The 19255-nt window shown below is 37.8% G+C and overlaps 2 long non-coding RNA genes across 2 annotated transcripts; both read left to right on the plus strand.

Moving 5' to 3' along the window:
• The first annotated feature begins 596 nt into the window (after positions 1-596).
• LOC149494811 (uncharacterized) lies at positions 597-2875 on the plus strand. The gene is made up of 3 exons (XR_016321844.1): positions 597-1089; positions 1227-1306; positions 2637-2875. It is a non-coding gene; the product is annotated as an uncharacterized LOC149494811 (long non-coding RNA).
• Positions 2876-8208: 5333 nt separating this feature from the next.
• LOC149494812 (uncharacterized) lies at positions 8209-10504 on the plus strand. Its single transcript, XR_016321824.1, has 3 exons — positions 8209-8718; positions 8856-8935; positions 10266-10504. It is a non-coding gene; the product is annotated as an uncharacterized LOC149494812 (long non-coding RNA).
• The last annotated feature ends 8751 nt before the right edge of the window (positions 10505-19255 follow it).

Here is a 19255-nt window from a genome sequence, read left to right on the forward strand (position 1 = left end):
TGCACTTATATAGTTAAACACAAGGATAAAGTTAGATGCCTACATCATCTAGGTATTTCTTTCAGATGAATATATATTGTTGCTTATAAGTTTTTTTAATCAACTACTACAATCAAATCTTATACAAAAATATGATGACGTTGTAGGAGTTGCATGCCTTACTGCTTGAAGGGACTTGTACTATTCTTGACTAATTTCTCTATAAATCTTACCTTCCTTTTCAGCTTTCATATAACAAAAAAATCAAAATTAAAAAAAAAAATGATTTTTGTTTTTTATACTTGTATATAGCAATGTCTCCTCATGCAGTACTGGGATTTGCACTAATTTATACTTGTATAGGCATGTCATACTGACCCAAATACTATTACTAATAAGCCTATAGAGTGCTATATATGATAAACAATCAATTAATCCCGTAAAAATAGATCATAAGACTATTCATAATACTATTTGAATTGTAACAGACTGATTTTTTTTAGTGTCGGTAATAGTGATTTACCGGTCTGTGAATAGTACCATCGGTCCGGAACTTGGTATTATTTTAGTCCGGAAAAATTACTATGCATAGTTAATATTTTATTTACTATTTTTGGAGCATGTTTGCATGATTTAGGTGGGTAGAAAATATTTAATGAATATTTTTGGAGAGTTTATGTATTGAATGCATAATATTTCTAGTGTGGTATATTAAGAAATAAATGAGGAATTATTTTAGTGGAGTTAATTTAATTAATTGGTGGAGTTAAATAAGAAGTAGAAGAGAATTATTTGAGGAATATTTAGAGCCATTGGATGAGATTACTTAGGACTTGATCTTAGCCACACATTTGCATGATTTTAGGAAGTCAAATTTGACTTTGGCACTTAAAGTAAACACCACAACACTTATTTCTTTCTTCTCTTCTCCTTATCCACGCCATCTCCATCTTCTTCCTCTTTCTTTCATTTCTTCATTTTCTTACCTCCAAATTTACCACCAAACTACCTAATTAAATCATAGATTAGTACTTAATTCTTAAGAATTAAGAAGTAGAAGTTGAGTTTGGTGATTAAAACCAAAGAGAAGTGAAGTTACCATTGAAGCAAGTAAGTTGTGGTTTTTGAGTTTTGTGAATTGTTAAGTAAAATTCATGGTTTAGACATGTTATTGATGCATTAAATCATGCTCCAACTATTTCTTTTGTTAAGTTTTGCTTGTAATGTTGATTTTTCATGCTTTGAAGAGGTTGGAGAACCATCCTCAAAGGGGAAAGAGAAAGCCAAGGAGTAAGGCTTTCCAAGCTTTTTCAAGCTTGTTAATAAGGTTAGTGCAATCATAATTTCACTTGTTTAAGTTGTTTTTACATGGTTAGGGTTTTGAATATATTTTGGGAACTTTGTATGTTTTGTTGAAATTGCTGAATTTTAATGTGAGATGTGTTCTGCCGTGGGATTGGAACTCATTTTTGACCCCTTTATACTTCCCATTTGTTTCTGACTTCTTCATGAAAGTTGTAGCTCTATTTCTCAGCTTTCCAAAACATATTCTTATGTCCAATTTCAATACTTGTAGCTCAACTTATGAGTGAAATACCAAAACTGGTTCTGTTATGGTGTCTTCCCTGTATATCCGAATTGAGTGCCCATTTTGACCACTATAATGATAAGATTAGGTTCTGAGTTCTTCATAAAAGTTGTTGCCCTGTGTCTTGAGAATTCTCTCGTTTTGTATTGGTTTCATTTGAGTGTTTGGTGAAGTAGGAATTCAAGAAACATTGGACTTGGTTCTGCTGAATCAGGTCTGATCTGTTGGTCTGTGTTCTGAGCTTTTGTTTGCTATCTTTCTCTGTGATCTGGGCTGTGGTCCCTTCTGAACATTTGTAGCATTTTGTCTTATCTTTCTAATGAATCTGATTTCATGCAATTTGGAGACCCATAACTCAATTTATGTGTTAAAAACCCAGCAGAGGTCAAGTTTATGGAAATGCTGAAAAGTTCTTAATTTATGTACTTTTCTACTATATTAAGTATATATACATTTATAGTGTTTTGAGTAAAACTTTTGAACTGCTGAGTACTAAATGAAGAGGTTTTGAGTTATAATTATTGCTTTTGTGAAAGAATGTTTTTGATTTGGGCTCTACTATGCATGATTGAAACGTGGTATGATGAGATGGATTTTCTTATTGTGAAGCTATGATCATATGCTAGGGTTATCAGCCCTTATAAATAGGCGGACGCGCTTATTGTGTGATGGGGTGGTGCTTTCATAGGCCACGATGGTGCTTTCATAGGCCACGACTGTGTGATGGGGGTGGTGCTTTCATAGGCCACGGTGGTGCTTTCATAGGCCATGAGTATGTAATGGGGGTGGCGCTAATATAGGCCACGATCAAATCTGCTTATGTTCATTCTGCATGAGTATGAGCCTTAACGAAAAATGAAATTTTGTTGTTGCTATAAAAGAATGAAGACATATTTGTATTTATAATCTTCTCATTTCTTTCAAAGTATTTGAATTAAATGAATGCAATTTCGGTATTTATATAGTTGAGTAATTTAAGTTTTGCCTTGGCTTTTATTGTTAATTTAATTGTTGGTTATTTAGCACCACTGAGTCTTCCACTCAGCGCGTTGATTTTTATCACGTGCAGGTTAAGAGCGGAGGGTGTTCTTAAAGACCAGAGGACAAGCATCAGAGTAGAGATCACATTTTGGGTAGGATATTTTGTAAATGGTGATTTTTGGCATGTATGTAAAGATTGTATTATGGAGGTTGTATATAATAAGTTTATAATGTATTAAGAGTTATGATTATTGAAGGAAATAACATCTTATTATATTTTTGGTGTATGATGATTATATATTCCTTGAAAAGAATGTGTTTAGACTATGATGCGCATGTTGATGGATATTTAGAAGTGCTTGTGGTATGTTATGTTGAATTGGAGTTTTGGGGTTTGGAGAAAATTGGAAGTGTGTATATTTTCTTTGTGTGGCAAGTTAAGTTTTAGGGGAAACTCTTGCGAAATTTTCGTAGGAATTTCCTTAAATATTATTTTCGTTAACAAAAAAAAAAGAAAAAAAAAAACAAAACAAAACGTTAATTACTTGCCTCCTTATGAAAATTTAACCACTTCTAATTTGTGATCTAGCTTTAATAAAAGACGGTGCTCCGGCACCGATTGTGGCATCCGCCGTCTGGTTCTCCGGGATTGGCCGGTGGGTGTTACATTTTGTGGTATCAGAGCATAGGTTTAGACGATTCTAGGATATATTATTTGGTATGAGAGTTTATCCGATTTGGAGTCATGATATAAGTGATTTAAGTTAAGTACATGCCATATTAGTCTGTTTTGGGAATTTCTCTCTGATGCGAACCCACTGGTCTTTGTAGGTATTTAGTGATGTCTCAGCGCCTGTCGGATGAGGAGGTGGACAGTTATGTCCCTCCAGAGGGTGCTATGTTAGAGGGCGGTAGGCCAGCCGGTGGTGATGCTGGTGGGATTTTGGGTTCTGATGCAGAGCGCGCCTCAGCTGTAGGGCAGGCTACTGCGGGTCCTGCGGGGCCTAATCAGGGTGATTTGGTACAGCAGTTGGTAGCTGCATTGAGGCAGGCTGCGGGAGCTGTTCCCCAGGCTCCAGTCGCACCAGCCCCTGTTCCAGTTCATACTCCGGTAGAGAGACTGAGGAAGTATCGTGTTGAGGATTTTATGGGTCGGAGAGATGATGATCCTTCTGCAGCAGAATTTTGGCTCCAAGCTACAGAGAGGGTTTTGGACCAGATGCAGTGTACTCCTGCAGATAGATTGATTTGTGCTGTTTCCTTGCTAAAGGAAGAGGCTTACCTATGGTGGGAGTCTATGGTGAAGACAGCGAGAGCTGAGGATATTACTTGGGATTTCTTTCTCTCTGCTTTTCGGGAGAAATATGTAGGGGAGTTATACACAGATCAGAGGATAGCAGAGTTCCTTGAGCTTAGGCAGGGACGGATGACTGTCTCCGAGTATGAGCGGGAGTTTCTGCGGTTGAGTAGGTATGCTTCTAAGTTGGTCCCTACTGAGGCAGATCGGTGTAAGCGGTTTCGGAAGGGGTTACTAGATGAGTATAGGATGCACTTGACATCCCAGCCCCACACTACATTAGCTGGTTTGGTGAAGGCTGCTACAGAGCTTGAGCTTATTCGAAATGAGAGACAGGCCATAGGTCAGAGGATCCAGCAGAGCAGTCAGTATAAGAGATTTCAGAGTGCTACGTCTGGACAGACTTCAGGGGTCCAGTCTAGTAGCAAGAGATTTAGAGGCGGACCGCAGATGGGGGCCAGACCGGGCCAGACAGTTGGTCGGGGTATAGTTCCGAGATCAGCTCCTCCGGTATCATCTGTTGCTAGTGGTGGAGGTGCTACATGGCCAGGTCTACCGATTTGCAGTCAGTGTGGCAGGAGGCATGTTGGGGTGTGTTGGGGAAATACTATGAGAGCTTGCTATAGATGTGGATCCACTGAGCATATAATTAGGGATTGTCCTATGACTGTGACTCGTCCAGCTCACCAGGTTGGGAGGCCAGCTTCCTATGTTCAGAGAGGCAGAGGGAGAGGCCGTAGTGAGGGATATGGTACTAGGAGTGAGAGACCTGTGTCTGAGACTGTGGAGAGACCAGAGGCTAGAGCACAGGCGAGAGCTTATGCCATTAGGACCAGGGAGCAGCGGGATGCGGCGGACGTCATTGCAGGTACCTTCTCTATCTTTGACACTTTTGTACTTGCTTTGATTGATCCGGGCTCCACGCATTCATACATATGCATACATGTGGGTAGACTGGGTAGTATGCATGCTGAGACATTAGAGCACAGCGTTGAGGTTACTAGCCCTTTGGGTCAGAGTGTAGTAGTTGATCGGGTGTATAGAGATTGCCCTGTAGTCATTCATGGGTATGTATTTTCGGGTGATTTGATAGAGTTGCCTTTTCGGGAGTACGATGTGATATTGGGTATGGATTGGTTGTCTAGACATGGGGTCATTGTTGATTGTAGATGTAAGAGGATTACAGTCCAGACTTCATCTGGTGAGGAGATTGTAGTTGTGGGTGAGAGGTCGGATTACCTCTCTAACGTTATTTCTGCTTCTACTGCGAGAAGACTTATCCAGCATGGTTGTGAGGCCTACTTAGCCTGTGTACTTGTTCCAGAGTCAGAAGCTCCTAGTGTCCATGATATACCCACAGTATGTGATTTTTCGGATGTGTTTCCAGAGGAGTTGCCTGGTTTACCTCCTGAGAGAGAGGTTGAGTTTGGTATTGAGGTTATGCCTGGTACTGCACCGATATCCATTGCTCCGTATCGGATGGCGCCTGCTGAATTGAAAGAGTTAAAGATTCAGATTCAGGAGTTGCTTGATAAGGGTTTTATTCGTCCTAGTGTATCTCCATGGGGTGCTCCAGTATTGTTTGTAAAGAAGAAGGATGGCTCACTTAGGTTGTGTATTGACTACAGACAACTTAACAAAGTTACTGTGAAGAATCGATATCCATTGCCTCGGATAGATGATTTGTTTGATCAGTTGAGAGGGGCTAGTGTATTCTCGAAGATAGATCTGAGATCAGGTTATCATCAGCTAAGGGTGAAGGGATTAGATGTACCTAAGACTGCTTTCAGGACACGCTACGGTCACTATGAGTTTTTAGTGATGCCATTTGGGTTGACTAATGCTCCAGCAGTGTTTATGGACCTGATGAACCGGATCTTCCATCCTTATTTGGATCAGTTCGTGGTGGTTTTTATTGATGATATTTTGGTGTACTCTCCGACTAGAGAGGATCATGATCATCACCTACGAACAGTTCTGCAGACCTTGAGAGACCGACAGTTGTATGCCAAGCTCAGTAAGTGTGAATTTTGGTTGACTGAGATTGCTTTCTTAGGGCATGTTGTTTCTGCAGAGGGTATTCGGGTGGACCCGAAGAAGATTGAGGTAGTGCTTGATTGGAAGCCACCTACTAATGTCACAGAGATTCGTAGTTTCTTAGGTTTGGCTGGATATTACAGGAGGTTTGTCAAGGGGTTTTCTCTTATTGCAGCCCCTTTGACTAGACTTCTCCGTAAGGATGTCCGTTTTGAGTGGACTGATAGATGCCAGAGTAGCTTTGAGAAGCTTAAGGCGATGCTTACTGAGGCTCCAGTTTTGACACAGCCAGCTCCAGGCAGACCATATGATGTTTATAGTGATGCTTCGCATAATGGTTTGGGTTGTGTGCTTATGCAGGAGGGCAAGGTGATTGCTTATGCTTCCCGGCAGCTGAAGCCACATGAAAAGAACTACCCTACCCATGATTTGGAGTTAGCAGCTATTGTGTTTGCCTTGAAGATTTGGAGACATTACTTATATGGTGAGAAATGCCACTTGTATACGGATCATAAGAGCCTTAAGTATTTGCTTACACAGAGAGAGCTTAACCTGAGGCAGCGCAGATGGTTAGAGCTACTTAAGGACTATGAGTTCACTATTGATTACCACCCGGGTAGAGCTAATGTAGTGGCAGATGCACTCAGTAGAAAGGCATTAGTTGCTCTTCGTGCTATGAATGCACACTTAACTGTGACTAAAGATGGTGCTCTTGTAGCAGAGCTTATGGTGAAACCTAGCCTACTGCAGCAGATTAGAGATGCACAGCAGGGTGATGAGACTATTGCCTTGTGGAAAGGCCTAGTCAGAGAGGGTAAGAAGAAGGGATTTGAGATTAGAGAGGACTGCTTGTACTTTGAGGATCGGATTTGTGTGCCTAAAATTTCAGAGTTGAGAAAGAGTATCTTAAAGGAAGCTCATAGTAGTCCCTATGCTATGCATCCTGGCAGTAATAAGATGTATCATGATTTGAAATCACAGTATTGGTGGCCGGCGATGAAGAGGGATATCACAGATTATGTGTCGAGGTGTTTGACATGCCAGCAAGTGAAAGCAGAGCATCAGTTTCCTTCTGGTTTGTTACACCCTACTTCTATTCCAGAGTGGAAATGGGATAAAGTTACTATGGATTTTGTGACTGGATTGCCTTTAACTCCTAAAAAGAAAGATGCTATATGGGTAATAGTTGACAGGCTAACTAAGTCGGCACACTTTCTTCCTGTTAGGACTGACTTCACCATGGAGCAGTATGCAGAGCTTTATATAGATGAGATAGTGAGATTACATGGGGTTCCTTCTTCCATCATTTCAGATAGAGATCCGAGATTTACTTCTAGATTTTGGAAGAAGCTACATGAGGCTTTGGGTACTAAACTGCATTTCAGCACAGCTTTTCATCCTCAGACTGATGGTCAGTCAGAGCGGGTTATTCAGATTTTGGAGGATATGTTAAGAGCTTGTGCTATTGAGTTTGAAGGCAGTTGGGAGAAGTACATTCGACTTACTGAATTTGCCTACAATAACAGTTATCAGTCGAGCATTCAGATGGCTCCCTTCGAAGCACTATATGGCAGGAGATGTAGGACTCCACTGTGTTGGTCGGAATTGAGTGAGGGTAAGATTATAGGTCCAGATTTGATTCGAGACACAGAGGATAAGGTCAGAATTATCAGAGATAGATTGAAAACAGCTTCAGATCGTCAGAAATCTTATGCGGATTTGAAGAGGAAAGATATAGAGTATGCAGTGGGAGATAAGGTTTTCCTTAAGGTATCTCCGTGGAAAAAGATATTGAGATTTGGAAGAAAGGGTAAGCTTAGTCCTAGGTTCATTGGTCCATATGAGATCATTGAGCGTGTGGGTCCATTAGCCTATAGACTAGCTTTACCACCAGACCTGGATAGGATACATAATGTTTTCCACGTGTCTATGTTGAGGAGGTATCGGTCCGACCCATCACATGTGATACCAGTTGATTCTGTTACCATAGAGCCAGATTTGACTTATGAGGAAGAACCAGTGAGGATACTTGCGAGGGAAATCAAGGAACTAAGGAATAAGAGAATTCCTTTGGTAAAGGTCCTTTGGAGAAACCATAAGACCGAGGAAGCTACATGGGAAAGTGAAGATATTATGAGACAATAGCATCCTCAGTTATTTACACCAGGTAAATTCGAGGACGAATTTCTTTTAAGGGGGGGAGAACTGTAACAGACTGATTTTTTTTAGTGTCGGTAATAGTGATTTACCGGTCTGTGAATAGTACCATCGGTCCGGAACTTGGTATTATTTTAGTCCGGAAAAATTACTATGCATAGTTAATATTTTATTTACTATTTTTGGAGCATGTTTGCATGATTTAGGTGGGTAGAAAATATTTAATGAATATTTTTGGAGAGTTTATGTATTGAATGCATAATATTTCTAGTGTGGTATATTAAGAAATAAATGAGGAATTATTTTAGTGGAGTTAATTTAATTAATTGGTGGAGTTAAATAAGAAGTAGAAGAGAATTATTTGAGGAATATTTAGAGCCATTGGATGAGATTACTTAGGACTTGATCTTAGCCACACATTTGCATGATTTTAGGAAGTCAAATTTGACTTTGGCACTTAAAGTAAACACCACAACACTTATTTCTTTCTTCTCTTCTCCTTATCCACGCCATCTCCATCTTCTTCCTCTTTCTTTCATTTCTTCATTTTCTTACCTCCAAATTTACCACCAAACTACCTAATTAAATCATAGATTAGTACTTAATTCTTAAGAATTAAGAAGTAGAAGTTGAGTTTGGTGATTAAAACCAAAGAGAAGTGAAGTTACCATTGAAGCAAGTAAGTTGTGGTTTTTGAGTTTTGTGAATTGTTAAGTAAAATTCATGGTTTAGACATGTTATTGATGCATTAAATCATGCTCCAACTATTTCTTTTGTTAAGTTTTGCTTGTAATGTTGATTTTTCATGCTTTGAAGAGGTTGGAGAACCATCCTCAAAGGGGAAAGAGAAAGCCAAGGAGTAAGGCTTTCCAAGCTTTTTCAAGCTTGTTAATAAGGTTAGTGCAATCATAATTTCACTTGTTTAAGTTGTTTTTACATGGTTAGGGTTTTGAATATATTTTGGGAACTTTGTATGTTTTGTTGAAATTGCTGAATTTTAATGTGAGATGTGTTCTGCCGTGGGATTGGAACTCATTTTTGACCCCTTTATACTTCCCATTTGTTTCTTACTTCTTCATGAAAGTTGTAGCTCTATTTCTCAGCTTTCCAAAACATATTCTTATGTCCAATTTCAATACTTGTAGCTCAACTTATGAGTGAAATACCAAAACTAGTTCTGTTATGGTGTCTTCCCTGTATATCCGAATTGAGTGCCCATTTTGACCACTATAATGATAAGCTTAGGTTCTCAGTTCTTCATAAAAGTTGTTTCCCTGTGTCTTGAGAATTCTCTCGTTTTGTATTGGTTTCATTTGAGTGTTTGGTGAAGTAGGAATTCAAGAAACATTGGACTTGGTTCTGCTGAATCAGGTCTGATCTGTTGGTCTGTGTTCTGAGCTTTTGTTTGCTATCTTACTCTGTGATCTGGGCTGTGGTCCCTTCTGAACATTTGTAGCATTTTGTCTTATCTTTCTAATGAATCTGATTTCATGCAATTTGGAGACCCATAACTCAATTTATGTGTTAAAAACCCAGCAGAGGTCAAGTTTATGGAAATGCTGAAAAGTTCTTAATTTATGTACTTTTCTACTATATTAAGTATATATACATTTATAGTGTTTTGAGTAAAACTTTTGAACTGCTGAGTACTAAATGAAGAGGTTTTGAGTTATAATTATTGCTTTTGTGAAAGAATGTTTTTGATTTGGGCTCTACTATGCATGATTGAAACGTGGTATGATGAGATGGATTTTCTTATTGTGAAGCTATGATCATATGCTAGGGTTATCAGCCCTTATAAATAGGCGGACGCGCTTATTGTGTGATGGGGTGGTGCTTTCATAGGCCACGATGGTGCTTTCATAGGCCACGACTGTGTGATGGGGGTGGTGCTTTCATAGGCCACGGTGGTGCTTTCATAGGCCATGAGTATGTAATGGGGGTGGCGCTAATATAGGCCACGATCAAATCTGCTTATGTTCATTCTGCATGAGTATGAGCCTTAACGAAAAATGAAATTTTGTTGTTGCTATAAAAGAATGAAGACATATTTGTATTTATAATCTTCTCATTTCTTTCAAAGTATTTGAATTAAATGAATGCAATTTCGGTATTTATATAGTTGAGTAATTTAAGTTTTGCCTTGGCTTTTATTGTTAATTTAATTGTTGGTTATTTAGCACCACTGAGTCTTCCACTCAGCGCGTTGATTTTTATCACGCGCAGGTTAAGAGCGGAGGGTGTTCTTAAAGACCAGAGGACAAGCATCAGAGTAGAGATCACATTTTGGGTAGGATATTTTGTAAATGGTGATTTTTGGCATGTATGTAAAGATTGTATTATGGAGGTTGTATATAATAAGTTTATAATGTATTAAGAGTTATGATTATTGAAGGAAATAACATCTTATTATATTTTTGGTGTATGATGATTATATATTCCTTGAAAAGAATGTGTTTAGACTATGATGCGCATGTTGATGGATATTTAGAAGTGCTTGTGGTATGTTATGTTGAATTGGAGTTTTGGGGTTTGGAGAAAATTGGAAGTGTGTATATTTTCTTTGTGTGGCAAGTTAAGTTTTAGGGGAAACTCTTGCGAAATTTTCGTAGGAATTTCCTTAAATATTATTTTCGTTAACAAAAAAAAAAAGAAAAAAAAAAAAAACAAAACAAAATGTTAATTACTTGCCTCCTTATGAAAATTTAACCACTTCTAATTTGTGATCTAGCTTTAATAAAAGACGGTGCTCCGGCACCGATTGTGGCATCCGCCGTCTGGTTCTCCGGGATTGGCCGGTGGGTGTTACATGAATACATGATCTTTTTATAAGTTTGATGTCATCATCTTTAGATTTCTTCCTTATATTAGTGGGAGATTTATATATATTTTATATAACTTTCCAAATATAAAATAATATAAATAAAATCACCGTAATAATAAAAATAATTTAAAAACCTTCAAAAATGACTACATTTGACAATCAAATCCCAACACATGAGCAACAATAATATATATATATATATATATATATATATATATATATATATATATATATATATATATATATATATATAACAGCTCAGATTTATGCCAAAAAAAACACAAATATGAGGATTATTTGAAAAAAAAAATAATATGAGCAAAATGAGCAATAATAACTCAGATTTGTATGAAAAACACAAATATGAGATTATTTGGAAAAAAAAAACAATACAATTTAATGTGCCACAACAACTCCAGTTTGTATGAAAAGACAAATTTGAGAATTATTGAAAAAAAAAAAAAAGGATAATCATGGATGAGAACTAATTAGCGGCCGCCCAGGGAAGAAAAAAATTTTCTTTTTTAGGTTTTTAAGAGCATATATTATTACATAGATATATGGGTAGACATCAAAAGTAATTCATCATATTATAAGCAAAAAATAAAAATACTAAAGCTCATAAGACTACCAAAGTAATAAATAAACAGATCAAACAAGCAAAACAAAAGCTCGGAATTGAACAAATAAACAAAAAAATTAGCCGCTCTTACTAGGCCTAGCCACAACAGGTTCCAACAAGGATGAGCTCCAAAGGAGTAAGCAGAGGAAAGCCAAGTAGCGAACAGGACAGCCTAGTCTTGATTTGCTTATTATTGATTAACTGCAAAATATCAGAGATATGAACTTAGGATGGTGTTTGATAGGTATCTAGTGAGGTGGCGAAGAAAAGATAAAGTAGTGACAGAACTCAGAAGAGGATGCAATTATAGCTACGGGAGGTTGTTGTGGGGTCCCTCCGACATGTGGGACCCACATACATTTGAAAAAATAAAACACACGTTTTTTTAGAAGGAATCAAAGTTGGCAGCGAAAGTTATTCAAAGGTTGGCAACCAACCATGACATAAATGGAGAGTCGTGTGTAACTCACACACGGCTCTCACATTACCTCTCTCGTATCCTCTCCTATAAATAGAGGAGATTGCCAAGCCTCAATGCACAACACAACACACAGTAGAAAGACGAAGGAAAAAATGTAGAGAGAGAGCTATCTAGTTTTAGGAAGGGTTTCCTAAAACTAGGGGAGAGAAAAATAGTGAGGAAATTATTTTGGAGTGTTTTTGGGAAACACTTAATGTGCCACTATTTTTGTATTACTCTCCGTGTACCTACTATTTTTTTTTTAATAGTGGAAGAATTATTCGGAGTTTGTCCCGTGGACGTAGCCCTAAACAGTTGAGGGTAAACCACGTAAATTTCTGTGTGTCCCATTTCTATTTTTCCGCTGCGTCAATTTTCTCTTGATTCTTTGTGAGAGCCCAACAAGTGGTATCAGAGCTGATGCCCAACAACTAGTATCAGAGCTGATGCCCAACAAGTGGTATCAGAGATGATGCCCAAAAACTGGTATCAGAGCTAATGCCTAACAACTGGTATCAGAGCCGAAGGTTTCGGTAGGTCCAGCCAGTCAGATAGCGGTACCGGATCCGTGGATATATTTTGAAAATAAATATACCACGACGAAGAGAAAATTACGACGAGTCCATTAGTGTTGTCCGCTCGAAAAGACGTTGCAGAATCGACTTAGTGATGAATAGTAAAATAGTAACTCAGAGTTGATGTGAGCAGTACTATTGGCGTTGCTGAGCTCGTCACTGTTAGGCCCAGCACTATTCACGTATAGTACTATTCACGCATACAGATACTATTCACGTATATAGATACTATTCACATATAGTACTATTTACATATACAGTTGCTATTCATACTATTCGAGTAGATTGTTACTATTCATGGTCACTATTGACGTATACTGCTGTTCACGTATACGGTTTATGTTGGTGATGATTTTCTGCGCAAGTCAAAATGGACAAGTAAAATTATCAGTCTAAATGGCGGAAATTACCATATATGGAGAAATGTGAGATCTTCTTATGGTAATCAGAATGCATTTGCCCGTGTTTAGTTCAACTAAACCGGAAGACAAGACTGATGAGGAATGGGCTTTCGAGCATGCGTCCAAATCTCGGTTGTAGATTTGATGATGAAGGTTTCTGTAGCACCTTCAGAAATGGTCAGTGGAAGCTCACAAAAGGTTCATTTATGCTAGCTAAAGACCGAAAGCTGTACGTGATGCATGCGAAACTCTCCCAAGACACTTTGAGTGTAGCGGAGAATGATAGTACAGTTGACTTGTGGCATAAACGACTATGTCACATGAGTGAGAAAATTTTGGCAAGAAATAACGTACTACCTGGATTGGATGAAGTTCACCTAGATAAGTGTCCTGATTGTATGGCGGGAAAGCAAAACAGAGTAGCTTTCAAGATTACCCCTCCTTCTAGAATGAAGAATGTATTAAATCTGATTCATTCAGATTTGTGTGGACCATTGACAATGTCATATGGTGGAAATCGATATTTTGTGATATTTATCGATGACCATTCTAGGAAGACCTGGGTATACACATTGAAGTCTTCTAAACCTGGTTGAGAGACAAACAGGCAAGAAGCTGAAGTGTATCAGGATAAATAATGGTGGAGAATACACTGGGCCATTTGATGCTTTCTGCAAAGGGCATGGCATTCGACATCAAACGACACCTCCCAAGACGCCGCAACTGAACAGTTTGGCTGAGAGGATGAACAAAACTTTGACGGAGAGTGTCAGATGTTTTACTCTCACATGCAAAGTTGTCTAAAAAATTTGGGGTGAAGCGTTACTCACAGTAGTTCGCTGTTCACCCTGTTTCCCTCTAGAGTATGATACTCCAGAGAGAGTATGGTTAGGAAAGGATGTTTCCTATGATCATTTGCGGGTGTTTGGTTGCAAAGCCTTCGTGCATATCCCGAAGGATGAACGGTCTAAGCTTGATGTTAAGACTCGACAGTGTGTATTCATTGGCTATGGCCAAAACCAATGTGGCTATAGGTTTTATGACCCAATCCAGAAGACGATTATAAGAAATCGTGATGCTGTATTTGTTGAAGATCAGACTATTGAAGATACTGAAGCAGAGTGCCGATAGATCTGATGAAAACTCAACAGACATACAGAGAGTCCCTCCAATAGAACGCAGACAAATTGGAGATGAAGAAAATGTTCAACAAGAACAAGTGCCAGAGTTAGAAAATCCAGAAATTCCTCATGAAAATGAACTAGATGAATATTATGGTGTTGTTCAACCACCAGCACCGAAAGGTTCTCAAACATTAAGAAGATCTAGTAGAGTTTGACAACCATCTACTAGATATCCAGTCAATGAGTATATACTGACGACTGACGGGGGAGAACCTGAAAGCTTTGAAGAAGCTATGGAAATGAACACAAGAGGAACTGGAATGAAGCCATGCAAGATGAAATGAAGTCCTTGCATGAGGATGAAACATTTGAGCTGGTGAAGTTGCCTAAAGGCAAGAAAGCTTTGAAGAACAAGTGGGTGTTCAGGATGAAGCAAGAAGAACACAGCTTCCAACCATGATTCAAAGCTAGACTGGTTGTGAAAGGATTCAATCAAAGAAAGGGTATTGATTTTGATTAGATCTTTTCGCCAGTTGTGAAAATGACATCCATTCGGATAGTACTCGGAATGGCCGCCAGTTTTAACTTGGAAATCGAGCAAATGGATGTGAAGACTGCCTTCCTACATGGAGATTTGGAAGAAGAAATATACATGGAGCAACTAGAGGGTTTCATAGAAAAAGAGGAAAAGAGGATTGTGTTTGCAAACTGAAGAAGAGCCTGTATGGCTTGAAGCAGGCACTGAGATAGTGGTACAAGAAGTTTGAGTCTGTTATGGGAGAGCAAGGCTACAGAAAGACTATTTCAGATCACTGTGTTTCTATAAAGAAATTCTCTAATGATGACTACATTGTTTTTGCTCTATGTGGTTGATATGGTGACTGTTGGTCAGAATTAATAGCTTGAAGAAACAGCTAAGTAAGTCTTTTGCTATGAAAGACTTGGGACCAGCAAAGCAGATTCTTGGCATGAAGATTACAAGGAATCGAAGAGCCAAGAAATTATGGTTGTTACATGAGAAGTACATTGAGAGAGTACTTCAAAGGTTTAGAATGGAAAACGCTAAAGCGGTTAGTTATCCTTACTAATCACTTTAAATTGAGCTCTAAACAGTGCCCTTCTACAGATTGAGAGAAGGAAAAAAAGGAAAAGATTCCATATGCTTTAGCAATTAGAAGATTGATGAATGCCATGGTTTGTACATGGCCAGATATTGCTCACTCAGTTGGAGTAGGGGAGCCATGTCGTGGTAGTCAAGATTACAAAAGTGTGTTGCTCTGTCAACAACTGAGGCAAAAGGAGAAGTCTAAGTTGTGTGTCAAAGCGCCAAGAATGGAGAATCCCACCATGTCGTCGGGAGGGGGAGAATTGTTGTGGGGTCCCTCCGACATGTGGGACCCACATACATTTGAAAAAATAAAACACACGTTTTTTTTAGAAGGAATCAAAGTTGGCAGCGAAAGTTATTCAAAGGTTAGCAACCAACCATGACATAAATGGAGAGCCGTGTGTAACTCACACACGGCTCTCACATTACCTCTCTCGTATCCTCTCCTATAAATAGAGGAGATTGCCAAGCCTCAATGCACAACACAACACACAACAGAAAGATGAAGGAAAAAATGTAGAGAGAGAGCTATCTAGTTTTAGGAAGGGTTTCCTAAAACTAGGGGAGAGAAAAATAGTGAGGAAATTATTTTGGAGTGTTTTTGGGAAACACTTAATGTGCCACTATTTTTGTATTACTCTCCGTGTACCTACTATTTTTTTTTAATAGTGGAAGAATTATTCGGAGTTTGTCCCGTGGACGTAGCCCTAAACAGTTGAGGGTGAACCACGTAAATTTCTGTGTGTCCCATTTCTATTTTTCCGCTGCGTCAATTTTCTCTTGATTCTTTTTGAGAGCCCAACAAGTGGTATCAGAGCTGATACCCAAAAACTGGTATCAGAGCTAATGCCCAACAGAGGTGGCAACTTAGGCAAAGTAAAACCATTTAATGTACAATAAATTTAGTCCTCAGGTACAGTTGAAGGTTTATTAATTTCTTTGGCGCATTTTGTGAGGTGAAGTCTCATCTGTTTAAATAGGTCAAGTTAAGGCTAACCATGAACAGGCGTATTTATAATTTAAAAAGATGAAGAATTCATAAAAGGAAAAAATTATAAAATTCCAACTATTGGTCTAAAATCAGATTTTACTCCAGAAGCTGCTACATATATAGACAGGAAGACTATGTGCTCAAGATGAGAAGATGAATTTACCACTAAGATATGAACTTACAAAGTTTGAACAATTTGAAGGAATTAATCTTAGTTTTCCAATGTTTTTAAAATTAAATCTTATTATTCAAACAAGTAGAAAATTTGATTCATTTTGCAGAGAAATTAATATTGATTCCTAAAATTTTAAAAATTTTTGTTGTTACCATATTCTTAGCGCTAGGAAAATCAACAACTTTGAAGTGTTGCTTCTATATGGAATTGTTAAAAGTGGGTTATATGAACAAATCGGGTTCTAATATAACCCAATAGTCCTACTGCTGTATATTATCCTTTTGGCAGCAACTCTAGTTGTTGTTATACCTTTGCCTATGAGCAAATATAGGACTGTATATAATTTGGATCAATTGAAAGTTGAAGCTAATTGACCGATTCAGTTTGATTAGATCGTAAAATTATTTGGCTGAATTTTGCTTACCAGAAAATTTTTTGGGTTCGGTTCAATATATAATATTGAAATACCTAAAAAAACGTAAACATTAAGTCAAAACCAAAAAATCAAATTGAACTTGATATGATTCAGTTTTTGGTTTAATTCAGTTTTCCTCCTATAAAAGTTTGATTTACTGATTTGGTTCGATTTGAGCTGAACCAACTGAATCCCCATTCCTACTAGCAGAAAATTTCCTTCTTGTTGCCTTAATTATGTGAGCTTTCAGGAGCAAATATAGTTTTTGCTATATAACTTTTGCTGCCAATTCCTATAGTGTATATATGGAATTTTAATCAAAAGAAATGTGATGAGAATAGATTGAGGAATATTGTTAGAAAAGATAGAATCTATAGAACAAACAGAGAATGACTAGTTAACTATTAAGTATTCAAGAATGTTTTTACAATTAGACTGGATATCAAATTAGTTTTGTGATTGGATCCTTATTGAACTCGATCAATTTGATTTAACTAAATCTTTTGCATTTTATACTTTTTATTAACTATAAAAATTAAGAAGTATAGTTATAAATAATAAAACATTGGTATTGAATGTTATTCTGGAGTGCAACTGGAAAATCAATAACCTCCTCCAATTATATTAGGATTGAAAAGAACATAGTAATAAATGTTAAATCCATTTTACACACTATATTAGGATTGACATTAACCAGTAAAATCGACCACATTTAGTCGTACCAATTAGTTTAATTCAATTTAATGTAATCTTAAAAAAGATTGGGTTTAGTTTTGGTTTTTAAGAGAAAAAAATCATTTGAATTCAATATTTTAAAAATCTTAAAAACCAAATTGATTAATCTGGCAAATTAAGTCAAAATTTAAAATTTAAAACCAAACTAAATTAATTCAATTTAATTTGAACTATAAATAACTTTGTAGTTTTGCATGGTAGTGATGCACACCAACCTTAGCGAGGTCTAAGGGTCATATAACAACTCAAATAACAGAAGGAAGATATGGGCTTGATATTAGGAGATAATGCCCTGATATCTCTCTCCCATCATTTACATAACCAACCTAGCATCAATAACTCATATATAAGGATAAACTCATCTCCTAAAAAAGGTTTTATGGCAATTTAGATTATTGAATATAACAAAGGTATTATCACTCTTTAAAGTCATCATATTTTCGAGACTATCAAATTGGTGCAGTGAGCGTGGATCGAACAAAATGACAATATCTTTGGAATGTTCATTCGCCTTTCTCACCCTATTTTAGCATCCTAGTATCCCCACGAAACAATGGAAATAAGACTGATATGTCAAATAAGACTGTAGGAGATGAGATGGGAGATGATGGTGATAAGGCAAATAAGACTGTAAGAGATGAGATAGGAGATGAAGACTCATCCTAGCACACAAACACCCAGAACAAAACGCAAATCCATGTTCAGTCCACTCCCTTGCTCAGGAATATATGCCATAAGGATGAGGAGGAATTCCAAGCGAAGACTCTACAAATCTTGAAAGACTTCCGAGAGGCAAGAGATAACACTAACTTCAGATTGAGGAATGATTCACCATTAACCCCAGAAGTCATGTCAGTACACTTCCCACATAAGTTTAAGATGTTTACTTTTGAGACATATGACTGGACTACCGACCCTCGAAGTCATTTGTTGAATTTTTGCAATGTGATGCACGTCTAAACGACGGTGGATGCATAATTGCGCTGGGTATTCCCCATAACATACTGAAGTGACCAATACAAGAATGGTTCCAAATGCTCAAGACTATATCCATAGACAGTTTTGCTCAGCTGGCACCCTCATTCTAGGCCCGGTTCATAACGTGCATACCAAGCAAGAAGATATCATCGGATTTTATAGACTTAAAGAGGGCAGACGATGAATCTCTTCGAGATTACATCATAAAATTCTAAAAGCTCATCATGCAAACAGAGGATCTTAACACTAAAGTTGCCATCAGTGTAATGGCTAAAAACTATAAATATAATAAGCTCTTTAATTCGCTAAACATTGATAGGCCTTACTCTTTTGCAAAATTGATGTCCCAAGCCAATATCTTTGCTCGGCTAGATGAAGCTTGGAAGGCCGAATAAGCATAGGACGGAGACAACGAATCCAAAAGAAGATCGAATAAATGTAGAGAATTTTCTCCCAACAAGTACCGACCGAGCTTCTCCATACGGTCGCCTTACTCGCTCACTAACGCCCTAATAGCGAGAGAAATCAATTTCAGCCCCTTGTCCAAGAGTTGGATAGACATCCTACGATGGCTGAAGGATAACTAGGAGGAAATTCACTTCAACTACCCAAGGAAGTTGAGAGAAGAGTTCGCAGGATAAAGGGATAGAAGCAAATACTACAAACTCTATAAAGATGTTGGCTATGACACCGAACATTGCGGATAGTTAAAGAAGGAGATAGAGTGCCTGATCCAATGAGGAGCCCTAAAGAAATTCATTGGGAAAGGAGGCCAAGAGAATCCTACCGAGCAAGTGGCCGAGTCATC

This window comes from Jatropha curcas, chromosome 7 (genome assembly GCF_041381405.1).
Source record: "Jatropha curcas cultivar XTBG-Jc1 chromosome 7, XTBG_Jcur_1.0, whole genome shotgun sequence".
Taxonomy (NCBI): domain Eukaryota; kingdom Viridiplantae; phylum Streptophyta; class Magnoliopsida; order Malpighiales; family Euphorbiaceae; genus Jatropha; species Jatropha curcas.